This window comes from Grammomys surdaster, unplaced genomic scaffold (assembly GCF_004785775.1).
Source record: "Grammomys surdaster isolate TR1022 unplaced genomic scaffold, NIH_TR_1.0 125985, whole genome shotgun sequence".
Lineage (NCBI taxonomy): Eukaryota > Metazoa > Chordata > Mammalia > Rodentia > Muridae > Grammomys > Grammomys surdaster.
The window spans coordinates 5,371,504-5,379,869 of record NW_021620801.1 but is presented as its reverse complement, the minus strand read 5'-3'; positions in this window follow the sequence as shown (position 1 = coordinate 5,379,869).

Genomic DNA, 8,366 nt, shown 5'->3' with positions numbered 1-8,366 from the left:
GGAAACCTCATCACTGTAAGAGGCCATTTCAGCCTATGTTGATGTAAAGTCAGAAGGGTGAGCTATTCGCTCCTTACACATTCAAATATGACCTTGATTATTGGGCAAATGGAAGAGAGAAAGTAATCAGGTTTTTTTTTTTTAATGGCTCAGAAATATATCCTAAAAGGGGGATGGGGTGGCAATCGGTGATTGTTCAAATCAGCAGGTTTGGGAGTTTAATTTCTTTGTATTCATTAAGCTCTAAGATCTTTCTGACATGCTTCATTATAATACAGTAACCCAGCTGGAAGAGCACTATTATCCAGTTACGAAAATGATAAATTAGTGGGACAAAGGTTATTTGTTTCTTGAGCTGCTGTTTGAAAATTCTGGGCATGCATTTCTCTATCAGAGGGCTGAAAGGTGAAGATATTTGTTTTCCCATTAGACAGTATTAAGAAGAGAAAGTGGAATGTTTTCCCCAAACTATCCTGAAAATGTCACTCAGCAGGTAAGTCTCGCTCTTAGCTCCAAACCCCCTTCTAAGATTGATGACACTTCTAAGAGAGCTGGGCTGAGCACCAAGTCCCCTGGCATCAGAGTTTCTGAAGTTATTGATGAAAGAAGAACATGGGAAGTCCTTTTACTCATATTTTATTCTGTCTTTAAAGTAAACAATACAATAAGAAACACATGGAATGGTGACCCAGTTCAGATCTGCCATGGTCGGTTGTTAGGTTACATTGACTTAATATCTTTTAGAATTTTTTTCTGCTAAATTTAATGTTAATCTCCTGCAATGTTGCTGTTATAATTCCGTTTTGCATGTAGCATGTTTATATACCCATACTTACATAGCAAAGGGGTGGCTGATTTAGAGAAGGGCACCCAGGTATTTGTTCCATGTTTCTAGTCTCAACACACTGGGACTCTTGCTGTCTTAGCATTTCCAAAGTGAATATGTGGATAATATTTGGTCATGTCCTCCCAAATAATACCTTAAGTAGTCATGTCTATTTGAGGCTGTTTGTAAAGTCCTTGCCTTGCAAACATGAGAATCTAAGTTTGATTCCCAATTCCAACTCTAAAAAGCTTGGCACAGTGAGGCATTCTTGTAATGCTAGAGCAGGTGAAGTAGAGATAGGTATATCTTTGGAAGCAAGTTCCTAGCCAGAGCAACACTCATGGTTGTCCTCTGGCCTTTATACATTTACACACACACACACACACACACACACGGACGAATGCATGTACATGGAGGGGAGGGGAGAGAGGAGGAAAATGCAGAGAGAATTACATCCATTTCACTAAGATTTCATGCAGGAAGAAAAAAATCTACATAAAAACTGAAACATCTCAGTTGTAGTAAGATTTCCCATTAGGCATTTGTAAGGAGGCTGCCCATCACAATCTCTATGAGCTGTGTCCCTTGGAGATAGAAGCTGTTCAGCCTCTGGGGCTTGCCTCTGTTCTTACTTCAAAGTTCCCTTCTTTTGAACAACAATCTCATGTTCTTTCCTCTTCAGAAGGGAACTTTAAAATCATTTCTACACTATAATTCTCCTGGGCTTTGCCCTCCTATTCGACTAGTAAAACACTTACTAATTGATTTGAGAAGAGTCCACTGTGATTCTCACATCCTTCAGGTATCCATCCTCTGCTTTGATTCCTTAAAGTAGCTACACAAGTCCTATACTTTCCTTAAAGGAAGATGGCACAGCCAGTGGCATGGGCTACACAAAAGCTAAAACAGTGTCTTCCCTGTGGCTCATTTGTAACTCAGAGAGGTTAAGGCATGTTCTTCAGAACTGTCTAAAGATAGCAGGTATTGGCACAATCCACCAAACTCTAAAGTATAGACAGAACCTCCCCTAAATAAGGATGAGCCAATCAACATAAACTCCTCAGAACCAATGAACCCTGGGGTGAAATGGTCCCAGATTCATGGCTAGGCAACAGTAAGAAATTTGTCAAAACCAAGACAATTTGCAGGCAGAAGCATTCAAACTTATCAGTGACTCATCTGGTTTATACAAAAGCTTAATTTGTTTGTTATTCACCCCAGATTCCAGCCTGTGGGATGGTGCCATCTCCACTTCAGGGTATGTCTTCCCTCTCCAGTTAAGCTTCTCTGAAAACTCTCTCAAGTTGTATCTAATGGTGATGCCCCTTAGGTGTTCCTAAAAGTCCATTCAAGTTGACAGTGAACACTAACCATCACCATCATTATCAAATGTAAGATGGAGAACTAGATGAAGCTACATGATAGAGAGTCTTCCTCCACAGAAGCCAGATTTCCCATGATCACATCACTGTGCGCGTCCTTCCACAGATTCCGGTAGACCCAGTGCCATCTGCATTGGTGCGATCAAATATCATCACTTCTCTTACAACAGAGTGGAAGAAGGACTACGATTTGGGGTCTTAATAAAACTGTCTTGTTGTAGCACTGCTTCCTCCCGGCACAGCTCTGATTCTTCTGATTATAATGTAAAGGAAGCACTCAGCTTGCAAAGCCTCAGCCATGCTTCCTTCCTGAGTGGTGTTGAAAGTTCTAGTCAGTGACACAGGCTCTGGGTGAAATCCACAAATTGATCCCAACCAGGCACAGAGATGACTAGTTCTTGAGTGAGACAGTCAGACAGCACAAGGATCCAAATCAGTGAGGAAAGCCAGCTCCTGGGCTGTCCTAATAGACCATCTCCAAATGCTGCACACTGTGATTTTTACAGGTGGTTCACTTCCTCACTGGTATTGAAAAGAACCTGGACATTTTAAAATCCATCATGATGTGGTATCCCTTCTATGATATATAGTCTCTGAAGAGACTCTTCCTAGAGACAAGCTCTATTACTAAATAGCACTTTTTTTTAAGGAGCAAACATTATTTGTCTCCTGAAAAATGGAGGAGGAGAGCTAATTCACAAGGCACAGAAATTGTTTTTGAAATCTTTTATTCTGATGCTCTCATACTCCACCTTTGAGTACTGAGTCATTCACAGGCAACCCCTAGACCTCTTCATGGGAGCGCTAGTCCACAGGCTTCTCTCACAAGCTGTCTTCTGTCTGTTATGATAGGCTTGGGAATCTGCCAGCAATATCCTTCTTTAATGAGTTCTTTGATAAAAGAAATGTGTATCTGACCAAAATGGGTGCCTAGAGGTGCTGCCAATGTTCAAATCCACAGTGCATGGCAACAGCAAGGAAAAGAGTAAGAGCTCTTTTGCAGGAATATTTGAGACAGAGGGTGGGATACAATTAAGTGAGGAGACACTATAGAAAATGGACATATGTAGTAATGCTATAAAGCCAGGAACTGAGCACCCCACACCAGCCCTTTCTCCTCTCTACCAAATTCTTGGGCCAAAATAGCTTTCTCGTGGTATGGAAAAGGTATGCTGAGTACTCAAATACTTAAAGGAAAAGTAGGAATTTTATTCATATTTTGAAATTTTATCCAGAATTCTAACCAGCCCACCAACATTATAAAAATGCAACATTTCTCAAGTAAGAGAATCTGATAGCACCTTGTCTTTTGGAGATACTATGACATCACTATAAACTTAGCCACTGGTAAAATGACTATTTATCTTTATGCTTTATAGTGATTAAAATGGGCCAATAAGACATAATAAGTCATCTAGCAAATCATGACACTATGACAATACCTAAGGATTGCTTTAGTGAACTTCAGTCTTATTCAAGTTTTCTGGGATATTCCCACAGGTCTGACATCACTCACCAGCCACAGCTGTCTATAAAACCATAGTTTGGGCCCACTAAGATTTAACTGAGACTTCTCCATAGATACACACAGACATAGGCATTTCCAGTATCTACAGACAGCTTGTATCCATGTAATAAAATCAAGTCTGGCCATTTCCACGAACATCAAAACACAAAGACTGAGACAAAAGGGAAGTGAATTTCTCCCCAGCATGATCATTCCATGATTGATCTGGAAGTTCTGTAGGCTGCTGGACTACAATATAGAAATGACATCTCTAGAGGACTGATGACTCTGTCTTCTTGCTCATCCAACCTCAACTTATGACTTCTTCTTTGCTGGGAGATAACCAGTTAACTTCTCAACAACAGCCCAACAGAAACAAAGGAAGACACATATAGAAAAAGGAGGAAAAGCTTTCTTTAGAGTCAATTCTCATCTTCAGTGATCCTGTAATCTCAAGAGTCACACATAGCTGCCAAGTATATAGACAATGTAGTTGGAACTGAGCAGTCATTGGCCCAGATAAAATGCTGAAGTGATAGTTTTTATTTTATCTTATTATTCTTTATTGTGTTATACTTTTGAGTAGCTAGATGAATGAATGAATGGATGAATGAATGAATGAATGAATGAATGAATTATTGATTCAAAAATCTACCCACTAGGCTAGGGTAAAAGTTTATAACTGAACTGTTACACCTGTTGAGGGAAGGAAAATCAGTCTTTTCCAAAACAGTGATACACTGGATATATAAACCACCCCAGAACAGGCCTCATGTTCAGGAGTAGTTGACCAACACATATGGATTCCACAGTTTTGTGTGTGTGCTTTTATATGGTCACAGTTTAGTTGTTTGGTTGTAGAGGGACAGTCGGTTGTATTGGATTTGATTTGTCTTTTTTTTGTTGTTGCTGTTTTTTTTAAAAAAAACATAAAGTTGGGTAGGTAGGAAGGGAGAGGAGATCTAGAAAAACTTGAGGGATGGGAAGAATATGAAATTTTTACACATCTATTACTACAGGAAGAATAGAAAACAGAATTAGAAGTTATAAAGAAACTTCCAGCCGGGTGTCGGTGGTGCACACCTTTAATCCCAGCACTTGGGAGGCAAAGGCAGGCAGATTTCTGAGTTCGAGGCCAGCCTGGTCTACAGAGTTAGATCCAGGACAGCCAGAGCTACACAGAGAAACCCTGTCTCAACCCCCCCCCCAAAAAAAAAAGAAACTTTCAATCAGTAAGACAAATAAGGTGAGACCATTCAGAGAAATATAAAGACCAAAAATATCAATGAATGGACCCTGAAACTTGGGGAAATGACCAAGTAACACATGAAACAAAAAAATGTAGGCAGAGTAACACACAAACGATGTTTAACAAAGTAGCTCACAGTGGAGCACTTGCCTAGCTTACACAGAATGAATGTACAACCCCAGACACAAAGCTGCCTTTGCTTACACCCCTTCAGCTACACTGCTCACCACACTTGGCTTTGTCACGTTCATGGCAAGACCACTTTATGATCTTTTCAGTTGGTTCTGCCACCATTGGGATGGCTCAGGGAAGAAGAAAGCCAGACAGCTAAGAAGAGAATGTCTAAGCCTGCCCTAGTTTTCCTATAGCTGTGATAAAACATTCTGACCAAAAGTAATTCAGGAGGAAAGAGTTTGTTTCAACTTAAAACTCCCAGGTTACAATCTGATTCTGAGGGATGTCGGGGCAGGAATCTGAAGGTAGAAACTGAAGCAGATGCCATAAAGGAGTCCTACTTATTGGTTCCTCCCAGGTTACTTTTTCAGATAGCCCAGACACAATGAGGCTGCTCACAGTGGGGTGGGCCTTCCTAACTAGTAAGCATTCGAGAAAATAACACATTTACTATAGGCCAATCTAATGGAGGTAATCCTCAATTGAGGTTCCCTCTTCCTAGGTAACTATAACTATTTACGAATTATATGTATATATTATAAATGTTAAGGTTGACATTTAACTAAACAGAATAAATCTCTGCCTTGTGCCCTTCCTTTACAAATCTGACAGAAAGAAATTGTGGCATGAACCAGCTCCCTCATTCTCTGTTATCCTATACCTTTCCATGTTCAAATATGCTTGTGCATGGATAACCTCCCTGTCACCTGAGATTAACTAAGGTCAACACATATGTAATATCATTTTGAATGTAAGCCAATGCCTGATTGTAGCAAAGGACTTAAGAACATCCCCGTTGCTTCTTGATCTACTCTCATCAAAGCTCCATGATCATGTTCATCTACAGTAATGATCTTCCATCTAGCTGCTATTAAGTCAGACTCTCCAGGAGGAACTATTATCATACTAACACACAAAAAAACCAGGTTACACATTGGTTCATTGCAAAGCCCTTGGATAACACTGTGTATGTGCTACACAGAATCCTGGGTTCTATTATGAAATAAATAAGATATGATTCCTCATTCAAATTGAGCATAACAACAATAACAGCAACAACAGCAAAAACAACAACAGCAGCAAGAACAACAGCAGCAACAACAATGGCAACAACAACAAAGGCAACAACAATGGCAACAGCAACAAAGGCAACAACAATGGCAACAGCAACAACAACAGCAGCAACAGCAGCAGCAACAGCAGGAAAAGCAGCAATAATAGCAACAGCAACAACAACAGCAGTAACAGCAACAACAACAAAGGCAACAACAATGGCAACAGCAACAACAACAAACAGCAGCAACAATAATAGCAGCAACTACAACAACAGCAGCAGCAGGAAAAGCAGCAACAACAACGGCAGACACAGCAACAATAGCAACAGCAGGAACAGCAACAATAGCAACAACAACAGCAGCAGCAACAACAGCAACAAAAACCTATTCAGGTAGAAAAACCTGTATTTTCAATGGCTTATCATCTATCTTCTTGAAGTATGGCTTTTATACCCAATGACTAGAACAGAAAACATGTTTTGGGTTTGCTGAGAGGTGTACAGCCTAGGAAAGCCTTCTGGCTTCTTTGGGTCTGAAACAGTGAACATAATATGGAGTTGAGATATGCAGAAATCTATGAGCAGAGAAATGTTTGTAATAGCTCAGGAAGGTTTAAACAAGTAGATGATTATAGGGACAAAGAATTGGGGATGGCAAGATAGAGTCTGATGTAGATCCCAAGAACAAGAATGCTAATATCAATTCATTCATATTACCTTTCCCAGTGTCTGGGAATTGAAGGAAATCCAGTATCTAGAAGGAACTGATTTCCAGGGATAAGGTTAAGTAAAATGTGAGGATGCATGCCTTCACAGCACGCAAGAGTTAAGATTAGAGACCTGGAGAGACATAAAGTACATACGGATAAATTGTAAAGGTAATGCCAAGGGGGAAAGTAAGAAGCAAAATACTACTACTACTACCAACACCAACACCACCAATAATAATAATAACAATAATAATCAATTCTATGTAAACAAAAACATCTACACAAACACATAACAGTAATAAAATAACAACTGTGTAGACCAAAGCATGTGCACATGCAGTTGTAAGACTACAAAACCACAGAACATCATATCAGGTGTCTGGGCAGATGAGGGGAATAGTCAGGAAGCTTGGTCGTGGAATGAGGGAAGGTAGATGAGAGAGGGACCTTGTGTTGAGTAATGTAGGTAATGCTGAGAGCTGAAGTGTATGATTGACTCAACTCAGCAAGAGCTGAAAAGAGAGATAAATAATTGCCTATATGAATACATAAATTCATGCAAACACTACAGAAAGACAAAGATTGGTTTGCATGGCCTTATGACAGATTATCTACAGATGAAAGGCAAATTGAGGTGAAGAAGGAAAAAAGCATAGCAGACTTTGGACAACTGGCAACTCCTGTGTTTCTTCTCCTCCTCAACCTTGCCCAGTGATCACATGCTGAGAAGGCAGCCTTTGGAAAAGTAAGATGTGTTTCTGAATCACATCTTACTTTTTACACAGCATTGGAACTGCTAAAATAAGAACAGTTTTTGAGTCTCAGTTTTCTCTAGGTCAAAAAGGACTTCTTCATGCGGTAGCCACAGAACTATCATGAACTAACAGTAAAAAACTAAACAATTATAGTATATTTGCACTCAGACGTTAAGCTAAGAAAAGCTGATTTCATACTTGATTTCACTAGCATAGGAGAGTGTTCACTAGAAGTTTTGAAGAAAAGATAAGGATATCCAGAGGTTTAACAACAGGTATGAAAATATAATGGTGCAGAAGGAAGGTCTAAGTTCTACAGCACAACAGCATGATTACAGTTGACAATGTTTGGTATGCACTTTACATAAACTAAAATAAAGGAGTTCTGACCTTCTCAATATAAATAAATGGTAAATAATTAAGGAAAGGGAAATGTTAACTACCCTGATTTGATCCTTGCATATTCTGTAATGTGCCAAATCATTGCAAATATATACAAATGTTGTGTGATTTTAAAAATGATAGTGATATAGACAATAGATGATAAATTGATGACAGATGGCTGTTGATAGATGCTTGACAGACAGAGACAGATAAATTGATGATATAGATGATATATATATGATAGATCGATGATATAGATGATAGATTCATGATAGATAGATAGATAGATAGATAGATAGATAGATAGATAGATAGATAGATAGAT